The 19656-nt window shown below is 40.8% G+C and overlaps 1 pseudogene; it reads left to right on the forward strand.

Moving 5' to 3' along the window:
• Positions 1–4061: 4061 nt before the first annotated feature.
• LOC132889861 (uncharacterized) lies at positions 4062–6990 on the forward strand (annotated as a pseudogene).
• Positions 6991–19656: the final 12666 nt, after the last annotated feature.

A 19656-nucleotide genomic window follows, 5' to 3' on the forward strand; every position in this document is an offset into this window, starting at 1 on the left:
ATGTCAGGACATCTGTCCATGAACTGAATCTCAAGAGAAGGTGGGTCATGCAGCAAGACAACGACCCTAAGCACACAAGTCGTTCTACCAAAGAATGGTTAAAGAAGAATAAAGTGAATGTTTTGGAATGGCCAAGTCAAAGTCCTGACCTTAATCCAATGGAAATGTTGTGGAAGGACCTGAAGCGAGCAGTTCATGTGAGGAAACCCATCAACATCCCAGAGTTGAAGCTGTTCTGTACGGAGGAACGGGCTAAAATTCCTCCAAGCCGGTGTGCAGGACTGATCGACAGTTACCGGGAACGTTGAGTTGCAGTTATTGCTGCACAAGAGGGTCACACTAGATACTGAAAGCAAGGGTTCACATACTTTTGCCACTCACAGATATGTAATATTGGATCATTTTTCTCAATAAATAAATGACCAAGTATAATATTTTTGTCTCATTTGTTTAACTGGGTTCTCTTTATCTACTTTTAGGACTTGTGTGAAAATCTGATGATGTCTTTGATCATATTTATGCAGAAATATAGAAAATTCTAAAGGGTTCACAAACTTTCAAGCACCACTGTATACACACATAATAAGTACTAAAAGAGAAGAAATACAAATACAAAAACCACAATCACATTTATGATATAATACACTTACTTAAGAATAGGACTATGTATTACTGCTGTTAGAGTTATATGTTATTAGAGTGTTTGTATGTGTGTATGTATGTATAAGAAATTAGAGGTGTGTACATGTTTGATGAGCTCTAAGCCATACCTTGACATGGGTCTTGAAAGTGGCCAAGGAGGGACATTCCCTTATAGACACAGGTATTGTGTTCCACAAAGCACTACCTTTAATAGATAGTGCATTGTGGCTGAAAGATGTTTTTCTAAAAGGAACCTCCACATCCCTGTTGACCACTGCTCGAGTAACCCGTGTCTGGCGATATTTAATAAAATCATGCAAACAGGGTGGCGCCAGACCATGCAGAGTTTTATAAAATAGGCAACTGTATGAAAATTTACAGAAATTGTCAAAACTCAATAGATTATATTTGCCCAAGATGTTACAATGATGGTATGAGAGTGATTTTTTTATCTAGAATTTTGAGTGCCTTTTTATAAAGGTTTTCCACTGGTTTGAGGATGGTTGATCCCACCATGGTCCAGCTGGTAATGCAATAACTCAAGTGAGAGAAAATCATCGCATGTAAAAACGATAGAGCAGCAATATCTGACATGGCACCTCTAATGTACTTAAAATTATAAAGATTAACTTTCATCTTTTTAATTATCATTTTTATGTGTTTTTTAAAAGAAAGATTGGAGTCTAAAATAACACCTAAATATTTAAAATCTGTAACCACTTCTAACTCTTCAGTGCCTAAGAGCACACCAGGATGTGAAACCAGATTGGAAGGTTGCTTGGCCAAGTACAGGCAGACAGGTTTTTTTTGCATTCAATATAGGACACGATCTGTTAAGCCAGGTTTGTATGTGTGTAAGAGCTGTGGAAAGTACACATGCTGCTTCCTCAGGATCTTTGGCTTTAGTGAAAATGACTGTCATCTGCATAAAGCTGGACATCAACATGTGGACAATGTTCAGGCAAATCATTAATGTAAAAAGAAAATAAGATTGGCCCCAGTATAGACCCTTGGGGGACCCCAACTGAACAACCCATGAAGGTGGACCTGAAACCATCCACCACAGTGCATTGTTCTCTGTGTGACAAGTATGAACGAAACCAATTTATAGACTGAGCAGAAAAATTAAAATGAGTGAGTTTTGATAACAATACATTATGATTCACAGTGTCAAAAGCTCTCTTTAAATCCAAGAAAACAGTGCCAACATAACCATTCCTATCTAACTGGCATTTAACCTTTTCCATAAACATGACCAGTGCAGTCTCAGTAGAATGGTGTGGACGAAACCCAAACTGCATAGGGTGAAGAGGTGTTTGACTATTATTGAGGTATTCAATTAACTGCTTAAAGACCCATTTTTCAATAATTTTTGAGATGACAGGTAAAATGCTAATAGGTCTATAATTATTCATATCAACTTTATCCCCAGCTTTAAACACAGGTGTAACAATGGCCAATTTCCAAGCTCTAGGAACTGTGGAATTTTTAATAGATAAATTGACTAAGTGCATTAGTGGGGGTGCAAGAGCCTATATAATATATTAGGACAGTGTTTTCATATAAACCTATGATAGGCCATGTATCCCAAATTATTGTCAGAACTGCTGTCATAGGAAATTAATCAACACCTTCACTCTCAGAAAATAAAGTATTTTATCATACCTTTAGGGTTACAATGGTTTGTCACTGGCATAATACCCGTCAAAGGTAATTATTTGTACCCTTTATATACTGCTTAGGACCATATATGTATATTTTTGTCCCTAAAAGGTACACATAGTTACCTTGAGGTCTAGTAATGAGTAGGGGGTACATTAGCGTAGATTGAACCTTGGGGGCAGAAAGGGACTCCTACTGTACTCCTATTTCTGACAGTGTTCTATTTAACACTATTTGTAAATTCAACAGCACTAACAGCATTAATGTGGTATAATGTGAGGTGTTTTTTTGTTTGTTTGTTTGTTTCTTTCTTTCTTTTTTAAGCACACAGTGCCAGTCAAAAGTTTGGACACACATTCTAATTCAGTGTTTTTTTTTCTTCTTTATTTCTATAAATTAAAAGACACTTCATATGTTAAAGCAATGATATACTGTCATTTCTCTTTACTTCATTGATCGCTTCTTGATATAATATGGATTACTGGGGATTTTCTGTGAAGAATTTGCATGTTTTCCTCATGCCTGAGTGTGTTTACTTCAGGTGCTCCAGTTTCCTCCTACAGTCCAATGATATGTGGATTAGATCTGCTGGCTACTCTAAATTGTCCATTGATATGAATGAGAGTGTGACTGGTTGTTAGTTTGGTGAACTGCCCTGCGTGGATCCCGCCTCTTGCTGAAAGTCAGTTGGGATTGGCTCCAGCTTCCCCTGTGACCCTGACGGAAAAGTGATATAGATAAAAGGTGGATGGAAGGATATATAATATGAATATCATGTGAACACTGGAATCGGCATCAAACTCCATTTCCCAGAACACACCATGGCCTACAAACATGGCCACCACAGACAACACCTTGCCACATCATACACTTGACATGTTCACATTTACCTGATTTATGATACAGCATAACTGGTTTGAAGCTTTCAGACACCTTAAAAATATATAATGTCAACTTTCACTCTTTGCAAAGTACAGTATCTGTTCTATAATGAATGGCCCAAAGCTGCTTGTTTGTTTTCATCCTCTTTTTTTTTTTTAGCTTTGTCTTGGATACTGTTTGTAATTCACCTGTGTAGACAAGATGTCTGTTTTTGACTACAATGAAGCTACAGTGGTACTTGAAAGTTTGTGAACCCTTTAGAATTTTCTATATTTCTGCATAAATATGATCTAAAACATCAACAGATTTTCACACAAGTCCTAAAAGTAGATAAAGAGAACCCAGGTAAACAAATGAGACAAAAATATGACCCTTGATCATTTATTTATTGAGGAAAATGATCCAATATTACATATCTGTGAGTGGCAAAAATATGTGAACCTTTGCTTTCAGTATCTGGTGTGACCCCCTTGTGCAGTAATAACTGCAACTAAACATTTCTGGTAACTGTTGATCAGTCCTGCACACCGGCTTGGAGGAATTTTAGCCCATTTTCTCCGTATAGAACAGCTTCAACTTGGGGATGTTGGTGGGTTTCCTCACATGAACTGCTCGCTTGAGGTCCTTCCACAACATTTCAATTGGTTTAAGGTCAGGACATTGACTTGGCCATTCCAAAACATTAACTTTATTCTTCTTTAACCATTCTTTGGCATAATGTACCTGAGCCTCCCAATCCCAGCAGAGTATTTCCACAGCAGCGGATTAAGTGGCCCCCAGCCAACAAGCAGAGTGAGTGGCTGGCATTTGACCAGGATGTATCCAACATCATCCAAGCTACAGCCAAAGGAGATGTTGACAGCCGACTCCAATCGATGACCACCATCATCTTCAGCTATGCCTCAGAGAGATTTGGGCAGGTAGAGAAAGGAAGATCTAAGCCCACCTCCTACACAATGAACCACAGGGCCACTAGGATACATCGCCTGCACCAGGAGCTTTGCACTCTGAAGAAGCAGTACAAGACTGAGAAAAAAGGAGAAGCAATCTTTAACAGAGCTGAAAAACATCCTGCGGAAGAAGCTGATGACCCTTTGCAGAGCAGAGTGGCACCGGAGACGGGGAAGAGAGAGAGCAAGGAAGTGAGCTGCGTTCATTGCCAATCCCTTTGGCTTTACAAAATAACTGCTTGGGGACAAGTGCAGTGGCTGGCTTGAGTGCTCGATAGAGCAAGTGAATCGCTTCCTCCAGGACACAGTGTGCGATCCTCTGAGAGAACAAGCCCTGGAACCCAACAAATCTCTCATTAGCCCCGCCCCCCCAACAACAGAGTTCAACCTAAAGGAGCCAAGCCTGAAAGAGGTCGAGGACATCATCAAGGCAGCCCGCTCAGCATCTGCTCCAGGCCCCAGTGGTATTCCCTATCTGGTTTACAAGCAGTGTCCAGAGCTTCTACGGCACCTGTGGAAGATCCTGAAGGTGATTTGGAGAAGGGGAAAAGTCACTGACCAGTGGAGGTGTGCTGAGGGAGTATGGATCCCCAAAGAGGAGAACTCGAAAAACATCAACCAGTTTTGGACCATCTCACTCCTGAGTGTTGAAGGGAAGGTGTTTTTCAGCATCGTCTCTCGGAGACTGACAGAGTTTCTCCTCAAGAACAACTACATCGACCCATCAGTGCAGAAGGGAGGGATTCCTGGAATACCCGGCTGCCTGGAGCATACTGGAGTCATCACACAGCTGATTAGAGAGGCTCACAAGAACAGAGGTGACCTAGCGGTCTTGTGGTTGGACCTGACCAATGCCTACGGGTCCATACCACATAAGCTGGTCGAGCTTGCATTGAATCTCCATCATGTTCCCATTAAGATCAAGGACCTCATCTTGGATTACTACAACAATTTCAGGATGAGGGTCACTTCTGGGTCAGAGACATCAGACTGGCATCGCATTGGGAAAGGAATAATAACAGGCTGTACAATCTCTGTTATCCTTTTTGTGTTAGCCATGAACATGGTGGTCAAGTCAGCTGAGATGGAATGCAGAGGGCCCCTGACCAAGTCAGGTGTATGGCAGCCCCCGATAAGGGCCTACATGGATGACCTGACCATCACTACAACATCGGTCCCAGGGTGCAGATGGATCCTTCAAGGGCTCGAGAGACTCATTACCTGGGCAAGGATGAGTTTCAAGCCCTCCAAGTCAAGATCGATGGTGCTGAAGAAGGGGAAAGTGATTTACAAGTATGGTTTTCCATCTCAGGAACTGTCATTCCAACCATCACAGAGCAACCTGTCAAGAGTTTGGGGAAACTCTTCGACTCCAGCCTGAAAGACTCAGCTGCCATCCAGAAGTCCAGCATGGAACTTAGAACCTGGCTCACCAAGGTTGACAAGTCTGGTTTGCCTGGTAGATTTAAAGCCTGGATCTATCAGCATTCTATCCTGCCATGAATCCTCTGGCCCATGCTAATCTATGCAGTCCCAATGACAGCAGTTGAGTCCCTAGAAAGGAAGATCAGTGGCTTTCTTCGAAAGTGGCTAGGCCTCCCACACAGTCTCACCAGTGCAGCACTGTATGGGGCGAGTAACACTCTGCAGCTTCCTTTCAGCGGCCTCACCGAGGAGTTCATGGTGGTATGCACCAGAGAAGCCTTACAGTACAGGGACTCATGGGACTGCAAGGTGTCAGCAGCTGGCATCAAGGTGAGGACAGGAAGGAAGTGGAAGGCTAGGAGAGCAGTGGAGGTGGCAGAGTCTCGCCTAAGACAGAAGGCATTGGTGGGCACCATAGCAACAGGAAGAGCAGGCCTGGGTTACTACCCAAAGACCCTGATCAGCCAGACCCGAGGTAAGGAGAGACACCACCTGATCCAGGAGGAGGTCCGAGCAGGTGTGGAGGAAGAGCGTGTGAGCAGGGCAGTGGGACTCTGGCAACAGGGAGCATGGACAAGGTGGGAGAGCACACTAGAGCGCAGGATCACCTGGACAAACATCTTGCAGGTAGACTTCCATTGGGTCCGTTTCCTAGTGCAAGCTGTCTATGATGCCCTGCCTAGCCCAGTGAACCTCCATGTTTGGGGAAAGAGTGAGACACCCTCCTGCCTTCTGTGCTCTGGTAGAGGCTCCTTATAACATCTTCTCAGCTGCTGCTCAAAGGCCCTGGCTGATGGCCGCTACCGGTGGCGCCATGACCAGGTGCTTAAGGCAGTTGAAAGCTTAACCTTTGCCATCAGCTCCTGCAAGCACCATCATGCCCCAAAGAAGGCAGTCTCCTTCGTAAAAGCTGGAGAGAAACCCTGAGCATGCCAACATATAACAACAGGCCTCCTCCACACAGCAAATGACTGGCAGCTGCAGGCCGACCTGGGAAAGCAGCTGTTTCCCCAACATGTGGCAGCAACAACTCTCCATCCAGATGTGGTGGTGACATCTGAGGCTTCAAAACACCTCATCATTCTGGAACTAACAGTTCCCTGGGAAGAGCGTCTTGAGGAGGCCAATGAGAGGAAAAGAGCCAAGTACCAAGAGCTGGTGGAGGAGTGCAGGGAGAGAGGTTGGAGAACCTTCTACGAGCCCATAGAAGTCAGCTGTAGGGGTTTTGCAGGGCACTCCCTCTGCAAAGTCCTGAGTCACTTGGGCATTGGAGAAGCAGCTAAGAAGAGGGCCATTGCATCCGCAAGCGAAGCCACAGAGAAAGCCACACGGTGGCTTTGGATTAAAAGGGGTGATCCGTGGACTGCTACTGGGATGCAAGTCGGGGCTTGATCAACCCCGGCTGGGTCACCTGGGTGAGGGTGTATGATGTTGTGAGACCCGAAACACCCGAGGACCCCAGGATACATCACTGAGGATGCATCCCAGTGCATCCATGAGGTGTTTCTAGCATAGAGTGCTTAGGGTCGTTGTCTTGCTGCATGACCCACCTTCTCTTGAGATTCAATTCATAGACATATGTCTGGACATTTTCCTTTAGAATTTGCTGGTAAAATTCAGAATTCATTGTTCCATCAATGATGGCAAGCCGTCCTGGCCCAGATGCAGCAAAACAGGCCCAAACCATGATCCTACCACCACCATGTTTCACAGATGGGATGAGGTTCTTATGCTGGAATGCAGTGTTTTTCTTTCTCCAAACATAACACTTCTCATTTAAACCAAAAAGTTCTATTTTGGTCTCATCCATCCACAAAATATTTTCCCAATAACCTTCTGGCTTGTCCACATGATCTTTAGCAAACTGCAGATGAGCAGCAATGTTCTTTTTGGAGAGCAGTGGCTTTCTCCTTGCAACCCTGCCATGCACACCATTGTTGTTCAGTGTTCTCCTGATGGTGGACTCATGAACATTAGCCAATGTGAGAGGCCTTCAGTTGCTTAACAGTTACCCTGGGCTCCTTTGTGTCCTCGCCGACTGTTACGCACCTTGTTTTTGGAGTGATCTTTGTTGGTCGACCACTCCTGAGGAGGGTAACAATGGTCGTGAATTTCCTCCATTTGTACACAATCTGTCTCACTTTGGATTGGTGGAGTCCAAACTCTTTAGAGATGGTTTTGTAACCTTTTCCAGCCTGATGAGCATCAACAATGCTTTTTCTGAGGTCTTCAGAAATCTCCTTTGTCCGTGCCATGATACACTTCCACAAACATGTTGTGAAGATCAGACTTTGATAGATCCCTGTTCTTGAAATAAAACAGGCTGCCCACTCACACCTGATTGTCATCCCATTGATTGAAAACACCTGACTCTAATTTCACCTTCAAATTACCTGCTAATCCTAGAGGTTCACATACTTTTGCCACTCACAGATATGTAATATTGGATCATTTTCTTCAATAAATAAATGACCAAGTATAATATTTTTGTCTCATTTGTTTAACTGGGTTCTCTTTATCTACTTTTAGGACTTGTCTGAAAATCTGATGTTGTTTCAGGTCATATTTATGCAGAAATATAGAACATTCTAAAGGGTTCACAAACTTTCAAGCACCACTATATACACACACACACACACACACACACACACACACACACATAGTATAATCATATCCCAGTTGGTTCGGAACTCTGGGTCATGGCACATGGTCAGCCATGATATGGCATCCCTGGAACAGAGAGGCTTAAGAGCTTTGCTGTTGAATTTGCCCATTCTAGTCAATCTAACATGAATATTTTCTCTGGTGGTTTTATCATATATTCTCTGTGAACCAGATCCACTTGATGTAAGTCTTTCATAGTGTGGTCTGTTCATTACCTGCTTATCTTTCATGTTGAGAGTATCCATGACTTTTGCATTACAAGAGAGGACTGAGCTGTCATCCTCCTTGTCCCTATCCTCTGTTTCACTCTCTCTCTCTCTCTCTCTGTCTCTGTGATTAAAAATAATGAATTTGGGAAATACAGCCAGTGAGATATTCTATCTATTTAGCTGGAAAAGTGTGTGTCTGTCTGTTGATGTTCCAATTAGCTTGAGAACAAATTCTGCTGCAAAAATAAGCAAGCAACGCTACAGGCACCGCGACCCATATGGTAGCTTTGGAAGAAACAAAAGCTGAGCTTCAAATATTTCCAGCTCTTATGTTTGTGCATTCATGCTAAAAACTTTACATCTGTGCTGAAATGAGCAGCACTGTAAGAAAATCAGTCATTTAGAAAACACTCTCAGAAGACTGTCAATCTCTGTCTTTTCAGATTGCTGAGTCATTGATCAGATGCTGAAATGATATTAATAACTGACATTGTCATTCGTTGTTGTCTCTTCATCTTCACTTTTTTTCAGAATGTACCCTTGGGTTGGAAGGAGGCATGTCTTTACATCACTGCACTGCTGAAGTATCAAATTTGACTGGTCAGAGGGTGTTGATGAATTTAACATTGAAAGAAAGGAGTATCCAGAGTCTTATTAGCCTAAAGAAAGAGAAAAAGAAGAGAAGCTGATGAACAATTGTTAATAGTTATTATAAATTAAATGATAACATGAACTACCTTGTCTCATGGATGTTACATTAAATGTAACTATCAAAAGTAAAATGTGAAAATTAAATGTGATGTTTAGTTCTTGAATAAATTTTAAAAATATTGACAAATTGCTGTTATAAGGTGAACAATAAGCTTCAAGTATTGTTCTTCTCTTAAAATAATCGACTTCATGGCTTTCACAAGAATGCCACTTCACGTCAGGCTGCATCACATCACCCTGTTGTTGATGATTTTCCTTTAACAGCACACCCTAAGTGTTTTATTTCTTACTTATTTGATATTTGCTGTTTGAAGTGCATTGGTGTTGTCTTACATGTGATCAAAAATAATACGACGTAATTTCAGTTTCCTTTACGGTTGCTCAGTGGGTTTATGTACGCTATATGTTGTTTTTCTTCTTCATTTTTATTTATTAAAAGTCACTTCATGTCTTAAACTGATGATGGATGTCATTTCTCTTTACTCACTTGAGCGGTTCTTGACATAATATGAATACTACAGTTGTGGTGTTGAATAGGGCTATTTACTATATTCTTATTACTTACTATTTACTGTTTGATCTCAAACACATTAAAAAGGCAATAATTTTCACTAATTAACTTTTGACGAGGCATGTCTATTAATTGCAAAGCATTCCAGGTGACTACTTCATGAAGCTGGTTAAGATAATGCGTAAAGATAGTGTGTAAAGGGTCAGCAACGCTGGCTACTTTGAAGAATCTCAAATATGAAGCATTTTTTTAACACTCTTTGTGTTGACCACATAATTCTATATATGTTCCATATGTTATTTAAAAGTTTTTATGTCTTCAGCATTGTTCTACAATGTAGAAAAGAGTCAAAATAAAGAAAAAACTTATGAATGAGTAGAGTAGGGGTGTCCAAACTTTTGGCTGGTACTGTACACGTATGTGTGTGTGTGTGTGTGTGTGTGTGTGTGTGTGTGTGTCTGGTGAGTGACACCAGCATGAGTATATGTCTGAAGAACTAGAGGTAATTACTGTACTAATGTCGTCCCATACAAAATTGGCAGGACTTTCTTTAAGTGTATATATATATATATATATATATATATATATATATATATATATATATATATATAATTTTTTTTTTTATGTGTGCGCGCTGGCACGCGTTCGGGAAAAAAAAAGCAACAACAAATGACTACTTATTCTTACCCTAACTTTCACCATTATTAACTTTTCATGCAGGCTATATTGAAGAAAAAAAAAAGTTTTATAAAGTTTGCTACTGGCAGACCAGCATCATCTTTAAATGACAGAAGTGCCCATTGTTAAATATTTAGATCATAATGAAGCATATACAGTATCTTGACAAAAAATACAATTTAACTGAAAACACAGAACAGTTGGAAGACCACAAAAAAAGCCAAAACGTCAAAATGTCTCTTTTATAATGAAGCACATTTGTGTAACTCAAATGATATAATGACTACATTTAAGCGAGATGCAAAATTATACATTATCCCTGAAGAACAATTTGCTTTTGAAACAAGCCCAACTGTACCATATTGTGTTGAGTAATGTGCGCATCCCTGCATGCAAAGATAATGGCGAAGAACATCCCAAATGACTGAAAGACTGGATGGAACATAATTTGGATTCACCACTGAATAAATACAAAGATCCTTTTACAATTATGCCAGTGCATATGGTATCAGTGTGATCACTTTTGTCAGATAAATGGAACAAAATATGCTGAAAGATTGTGTTTTTTTGAGTATGATAAAGTAAAGCAGAGAATGACGTGTGTGTGGGGGGGAGGGGGGTTAGTCGAGGTTTGTGATGGTCCATAGGCTGTATCTCATACATTGTATATGTTGTACATCGTGCCTAAACTTTGTACATAATAAGCTATCTACACAGGTAACATTTTACCTCATCAAATCATGATCTTTGATATTTTGTTCCAAAAAAACACAGACTCTTTGTATCTGGAAGTGTCACTGTGGGATACTTAATTCTTGCATGGTGTTAATTTTGCAGTCTTTTGGTGTAATGTCTGAATGAATGAATGGATACAAATAGATTTATTCCTAAACCATTCATAGGAACATTTACACATACAATTTGATAAATTTTGATTTTTTTTTTTTTTGCTGTTTACTGATTTAGTCAGAGCAGTTATGAAAGCTTTGCCTTTTATAGAGTTTTGTGGGTGTCACCAAATGCAAATCAGCTGTGCCATGCATGCACATGGTAATTTAGAGTTTATTGGCATTCATCAACATAAATATGTGATTATGAAGAAAATCAACACTTTCAAAACCTTTCTAAATCCAATGGATTTTTAGTGTGGTTTGTTTCACGCAAATATTCATACACATCTTTACTAAAATACTGATAAATGTGGTCTATTCTGCTTAATAAAATGAAATTCCTGTTCACATGTTTATTTTAGGGTGGTACAGTGGTATTGTGGTTAGCACTGTTGCCTCACAGCAAGAAGGTTCTGGGTTTGAGTCCAGTGGCCGATGGAGGCCTTTCTGTGTGGAGTTTGCATGTTCTCCCCATGTCTGTGTGGGTTTCCTCCGGGTGCTCCGGTTTTCCCCACAGTCCAAAGACATGCAGGTTAGGCTAATTGGTGGCTCTACATTGACTGTAGGTGTGAATGTGAGTGTGAATGGTTGGTTTGTCTGTGTGAGTCAGCCCTGCGATGACCTGGTGACTTGTCCAGGTTGTACCCCGCCTCTCACCCATAGTCATCTGGGATAGGCTCCAGCTTGCCCGCGACCTTGCACAGGATAAGTGGTTACGGACAACCATTTGTTTTCTATGTACATGTGTGACTTGGATGTGATTTCGCAACAACTAAAAACAAATGAAAAAGAGACATTTGAACAGTTTTGTCTATTCCATGAAAATTACATATGACATATGAGTGTTGTTTCAGTTCCCTTCTCATACTGGCATATAGTCAGCATTAAGACCTACCCAATTTCATTAAGTCTTGAAAAAGTTCATGAAGTCTAATTGCACCAAATATATGTAAAGATTAATGAATAAAATATTCCGATAAGGCTGTTATCCATGATTTGGCAACATCTCATATTTTTTTAATGTGATTTTATCATTACATTCTATTTCAGGGGCCAAATGCTTGCTCCGAATGCCACACTTATCCTGTCACTTGCTCCATGTTTGATTTTCTTTTTTTCTGCAGGACAGGCAGTGAACCATGCTGCACAGTGTCTTCAACCAGCCCAAAGTGAGCCTGTAGCCATCTGGAGCTTTGCACGAGTGAGTAATTACATGTGTGTTGATGGAATAGAAAAAGAGAAGCAGAGAAACAGTCAGGGAGAAATAAATAAAGAGAGCTAAAGCAGATATAGTTGTCTCTAATTCATTGTAATATTACAGTATATCTTGATATCAGTTAGTGGCATGGTGATACAGCGGATAGAGATCCAGGGTCCACCATGTTATCCTGGGCTCAGGTTGCTGTCTTTGCATAGATGTGCATTTTTCTTTTCTGGTTTCCTCGCACAGATCAGCCTCTAGTATGTACAGAACACGGTGTGGAAAAAAAAATAATCCAGTAGAAACACCTTAATAATGAAAGATGTCAGAGAAGAATGATACAAATGGTTTGAGCTGACAAGTCAAAGACTGTGGGAACTCAAAGAAGCCTTTTATTTATTTTGTCATATGTATACACAAGCAGAGTGAAATTCCTCCTCTGCATTGAACCCATCTGAAGCAGTGAACACACACAAGTGAGCAATGAGCAGCTATGCTACAACACCCAGTAGTTGGAGGTTAGATGCCTTGCTCAAGGGCACTTCAGCCATGATCTATACTCATTCACTCAACTCTCCTCACATTTTTTTTTCCCCCTGCTGGTCCCAGGAATTGAACCAGTGACCCTTTAGGCCCAAGGCTGCTTTGCTAACCTTCAGGCCATGGCTACCCCCAACTTCAAATAGCTACTCTTTCCAACTGTGGTGAGCAGAAAAGCATCTCAAACTGCACAGCATGCCAAACTGTGAAGTGAATGGGCTACAATTAAAGAACAGCATAAGAATCTGAGGGTTCAATGAGAGAGATCAGGCTCACCAAATCTGGACAGTTAAAGTTTGTCCAGTTCTAGTAAGCATAGGGTGTGCTGCTCTAGGAAAATAATTGACGTATGCATCTATGGCATTGTCCTATTGCTGGGTTTCACATGACATCACATGCCTCATTAGTTATTCAAAACTTTAGCTCATGGTCTACCAAAGCTCAGCTGACACAGTGTTTGTATGGAGAAGGTGCATTGCTCACATGAAAAATGCCTTATGCTTGCATTGTTTTATGTTGTTCGAATCGATCAAACCATGAAACCAAAAAGTTTCTTCAGGGTTCCCTGTGAATGAATAAAAAATGGTGAACGGACACAGGATTTCATAAAAAAAAAAAAAAAAAAAAACACAGAGAATGGTGGCTTTTGAAACTGTCATTGAAATCAAAGGGAACCAAGTTGAAGCATACTCGAGATTCACTTCGTGAAAGGTTTGTATCTCCCTCTCAGCTATGTCATTAGTGTTTTCCAAGTACTTTTCTTGCTATGTGCCATTATTTTACAGTACTTTTTTTTTTTTTAGTCACAAAGCACTAAAGTCCCCAGCTGTTTCTTTGTTTACTCCTCACAAAGTCCATATGGTCATGACAAAATTCTTACCCAGCCATACAGTTACAATGTGCCATGATCACTTCTTTGTCTTGTTTAACTAAGATCCAGGTCTTTAAAGGGGTTTTTGATGATCTTTGTGCATGATTTAACTGAGAGATAAGAGCCAAAACAAATGAGAATCAAGCAAACTGTTGCTTGTTTACACTTCAACTTGCAGCGCTTTGTTGTAAAGATGTTAAAGAAAAGCTTAAAAAAAAAAATAAATAAAAACACACCATACTGACATGGGCAAAAACAATACAGGATTTATTCGGCAGAGACTTGATACTGAGGTCCTTTATCCAGCCACATACAAAAAAAAGTTGCAAGCCTCCATACTCTTCCATGCTTTCATCTATTTTGCAGTGTAGAAGGATGTCTGCAACACCAGATAGTTTGAGATGTCGGGGAACTCAACTGAAGAGTAGTTTTAGAGATCGTATGACAAACCCTTCTTTCCCAGTATGGCAGCCATTTAGACCACTAGCTATTTCGCTTCTGGTAAAACCGCTAAGAAAAGTCATGTGACTGAAACCCAGCAATAACAGCAGTCCACACCATTATTTTAAGTAAAAATGTGCTTATTAAAAGTTTTGAAGACTATGCAGAACCAAGTGTGTTAATGGGCTACAGTAAATGGCTAAGACCATGTGTTAAGAATGCTCCAGTGCTGAGTATTCTTTTTCTTTTGGCTGCTCACATACATTCAGGGTCGCCACAGCAGATCTGTTCCACATAGGTTTTACACCGGATGCCCTTCCTGATGCAACCCTCCCCAATCTATCCAGGTTTGGGACTGGAACTAAGCATGCACTGTCTTGTACAACCCCAGTGGCTGAGTATTTTACCTAATCTGCATGTCTTTGTAGTGTAGTGGAAACCAGAGCACCCAGAGGAAACCCATGCAGAGAACATACAAACGCCACACATAAAGGCCCCAGTCGGTCATAGGATTCAAACCCAGAACCTTCTTGCTGTGAGGCAAGAGTGCAAACCACTGCACCATCATGCTGCCCCATTCCAGTGCTGAGAGCACCCACTAAAAACAGAACATCTCATCTTATGATCTCTAGCCACTTTATCCTGTTCCACAGGGTCGCAGGCAAGCTGGAGCCTATCCCAGCTGACTACGGGCAAAAGGCGGGGTACACCCTGGACAAGTTGCCAGGTCATCACAGGGCTGACACATAGACACAGAACCATTCACACCTACAGTCAATTTAGAGTCACCAGTTAACCTAACCTGCATGTCTTTGGACTGTGGGGGGGGGAGGGGGGTAACTGGAGCACCCGGAGGAAACCCACGTGGACAACATGCAAACTCCGCACAGAAAGGCCCTCGCCGGCCACGGGGCTCGAACCCGGACCTTCTTGCTGTGAGGAGACAGCGCTAACCACTACACCACCTTGCTGCCCTTTTATAATTAAAAAAAAAAAAAATTCTTTTGAAATACTTTTAACCATGGAAACAACCAAAGGGGAGAAAAAAATTCAAAACCAATGATGAATAAACGGAAAAAGTTTTAAAATTCTTGCCGGCATGCAGCACTCAAGCTTCTTACGGGGGGGGGTGAATTGAGGTGAAATATTTCAAGCATTTCCTGGGTTCAGTCTTGAAATAAAGCATCAGCTTCAAATAAATTACTGTTGGTCTATTAATGACATAACTGAATGTCAAGGTAATGTCATGTTAAGAAACTGGTGTACATTATGTACTGTACTCAGTGTACTTCAAGCCAACATCCACATCCTGTGTAGGGGGGAAAAAAAGTCTTCTTCAAGCAGATAAATCCATTAAAATGAAATTTAAGCCAGGAACTAAGTTGAACACTGTGCAAGCTTTCACTAATCAATCTTTAAAATAACAATTTACAGATTTTGAGCACTTCAGTAGTACATATAAGGTGGATCTTCTCCAGATAGACAGCTTGCCATCGGTGTTATGTCAAATGATTAACAGTTGCCACAAATACTTGCTCGGGTATTTGGAACAAGTAGGAAAGATCCATCAACATTCCTCTTCACTGTATAAGGCTGAGAGTAAGAGTCAGGACTCTTGTTGCATACCTTCCTTCCTCTTATGTCTCAATTAATCTCCGAACAGGCGCTTTCACAGCAGAGCTACTCACATTGCTCTGCATGCCATGCCATCTGTCATACTGGGCTTTCCAAGCTATTTCTAATGAGATTATTCAAAATTATGCCCTTCGACTTTGACTTCCCCCTCCTGAACAGTGAAGTGGCATGATTCTCGTGTCTCAAAAATACTACATTTCACCAGACTGCGGTTCTGTAATGGGAGCTTGATTTACTTCACTAGTTGTGTTCATGACTGCATTAATGGTCATGAATATAACATAATAAAGAGATGTAAATGAATATATACATACACTATGTGGTCAAACATTTGTGGACCCTGACTATGACACATGTGTTTTTTGAAAAATCCTATTCCAGATTTGGTGCTCCATTGCTGCTATAATAGCCTCCACCCTTTTGGGAAGTTTTCCACTGATTTTGGAATATGGCTATGGGGATTTGTGGTCATTCAACCACAAGAGTGAGGGCAGGCACTGATTTTGGCTGAAGAAGTTTGGGTTGAGGTAAGGGCTTCCACTCCAACCTTGGAAAATCATGTCTTCATAGATCTTGCTTTGTGCACAGGGGCATTGTCATGCTGGAGATGGTTTGGGTTGGGACCCTATATGCTACAGCATACAAAGACATTCGAGACAATTGTTTGGGGAAGAACTGTGTGTGTGTGTGTGTGTGTGTGTGTGTGTGTGTGCGTGTGTGTGAGAGAGAGAGATGGTCAGGTGTCCACAAACTTTTGATGATATATCATGTAACACTGATACAAATAGGGGGCACACTTTCTTTCTCATCTCATCTCATTATCTCTAGCCGCTTTATCCTGTTCTACAGGGTTGCAGGCAAGCTGGAGCCTATCCCAGCTGACTATGGGCAAAAGGCGGGGTACACCCTGGACAAGTCGCCAGGTCATTACAGGGCTGACAAATAAACACAGACAACCATTCACACCTACAGTCAATTTAGAGTCACCAGTTAACCTAACCTGCATGTCTTTGGACTGTGGGGGAAACCGGAGCACCCGGAGGAAACCGACACGGGGAGAACATGGAAACTCCGCACCGAAAGGCCCTCGCCAGCCACGGGGCTCGAACCCAGACCTTCTTGCTGTGAGGTGACATCACTTGCTTATCTATCGATCTATTTCATTTTTTTTCCCCTGCACATCTGAGAGAGAATTCACGGACTTAGACTTTTAGGCATGATCAAAAACCATATGGTTTACACTAAAAGTGGAAGAGCACACCCATTTACAGATAGAGATATTTGGAGCACTGAACTTAAATCTTGCATGAGAATGCAATCTGTATCTGGATAAATACTATTAATTCAGTATTTAATGATTTCATCTTGTCCTTCAGTTTCGATCTCGTCATTTTAGTTGTCTGCATTCTGTGCGGATATGGTTTGATCGCATTTCTCCGTGCATTATTTATTTTTATATATTTTATTTTATTTATTTTTTTAAATCCACATTCATTGGATATGAGCAATTGTGTGCTCCAATTGTCTACTCTACTACTCAGCTATCAGGTCTTATACCATGAGTAGAGAAAAACAAAATGACGTCTGGCATCACATCAGATATATCACTTTGTTATCAAGTATTTAAAAGAAATAGAAATAGCTAAATAATAGAATATAGGGGGTTTTTTTCTTCCCAATATCTCAGTATCTTCTGTTCCACACTCCAGCCCAGTCACTGGTGGTAATGCACCTTTAAATTGGTTCGCCAACCACCAAAAAAAGAAATGGTGAAATGTGTTACTGAAACAACCAAGGATGAAAAAAAAACTCCACTTGAAAACAAAACCCCCCAAAATACAAAAAAAAAAATTGAATAAAAAGTATCTTATTTAATTTTTCAAGAATTATTATTCTAGCAGTTTTCACAAATTGCTAATGTAATGTCACTGGTTTGTTAACATTCTAAGCAGAAATTATATTATTGGACATTTTGTATGAAGTCTTTATTGACCGAATTTGCGAAAAATTAAAATAAAAAATGCTCTGTTTCTCAAAAAATACAGTGGATGTGGATAGAATAAAGCAGTTATTCCACTCACTTTTTTCGTATATTGCTTATAGACAACTCGGTGCTATCAGCTCAGGTACGACTCGATTTCATGGAATAACTTAAATATTATACAATAATAATCAACAACAACAACCTTTTTTTTTACACATGCATAAGCCTAGTTTACTGTTATTAGGGTGGCAGAATGCTGTTGAGCACAAACCCTTTTTTTTTTTTTTGCTAGTTTTTGTGGCCAATAATGTACAAGCACAGCAGGTGGTCTAATTCAAAAGCTGCATGCACAGTGCGATTTTCTTGGACATTAGTCCAAAATCCACCATGCTCACAAGCTATCAGGACCACCTGTTAGCCAAGACAAAAGATAAAATTGGTACTCTCCTGATTCTAGGTTATTTCCATTGAAGGGCTGAATGTTTACAGCTGCCTCATTGTGCTATTCCATCCTTGTGCAGGCCCATGAGCACTGTTAGTTTCCTTTTCAATGTTGTGTGTATGAGCCATTTTTTCCTTTTGTATTACTTTCGTGTTTTGTTGTAATTTGCCTCCATGCCACTAGAGGGATTCTCACGTATGGTAAATGGGGAAGCATTTAAATACCCATGGTGAAACATGGTTGGCAGGGGCTGATGGGAAGCAAACAGTTTTCGACTGTGCCTACCTGTGCTTGTCTGCTGTTAACGGGGGTAAATGGGACTATGGTTTGGTGAGCAGTTTATGTTTTTTTTGTTTACTTTTGTTTATTATGAGTTATTTGCCGTTGTGGTAACTTGCCATGGAAAATAAACCCGCGTTATCATTTGACTCGACATCTTCGTTTTTCCATCATTTAAGTACATAGGCGCACGTCAGAACTTAATCATCTATCAGCCACCAGTAGTATGTGACTATTATACAGGGTTTAGTCAATACATTAGGTCGAAAACTGCTTCAAGTTGGATTCGTGTTCGTCGAGTGGATTATTGTGTTTGTTTCCGGATGTGAGGAGGGCAAAGGTTTGGAGTTGCCGAAGATTGCCAGAGTTGCTAATGGGAGCTACACCGAAGCAAGCTGCAGTGGCAAGCCGAGCACCAGCGTCTTCACACTGGGAAAACAACTCATCAAAGCCGTCCAACGCTCGATTGGGGTATGTGGTTATCAGCGCTGATGTTTAAATGGCCATGTTAATTTGTGTGCACACAGTCGCTTAAACCAATGCATTGGTAACGTTCTCGCGTATATTTTTAAATAAGCTTGGCACGTCGAATTATTGTGGAGCATTGACTGTCTGCGATTGACTTGCGTGATTCTAAAAATAACTTTTGCTCCGCGTCGAGGAACCGTCGCATGACAAATATTTTTTGCGCCATCATTTACGTTCGTGGCCATTATGGCTGAAGAGGAGAAAGGCCAACCTACTAAAAAGACTGAACTTTGTGAAAGTGCAGAGGTAAAATCTGTCACTGAAAAACGTGTGGTTAAATTAACATCAAAGGCATTGTTGGAAAAAATTAGCATGTTAGAAAAGCAAAGAAAGTCTGAATTTGGTAAATTGAACAAAATAAGAGAATCTATTGTTAAATTGATGGGGGATAAAATGCATGTAAATGATGTTGAAACTGAATTTAACAACTTCAATGAGCTTTGCGAAAATATACTACAGGTTCATAAATCTCTGTTGGGTTTGTTGCCTGCTGATGAAGCAAGCAAACATG

Source organism: Neoarius graeffei, chromosome 8, assembly GCF_027579695.1.
Source record: "Neoarius graeffei isolate fNeoGra1 chromosome 8, fNeoGra1.pri, whole genome shotgun sequence".
NCBI classification, from domain to species: Eukaryota; Metazoa; Chordata; class Actinopteri; order Siluriformes; family Ariidae; genus Neoarius; species Neoarius graeffei.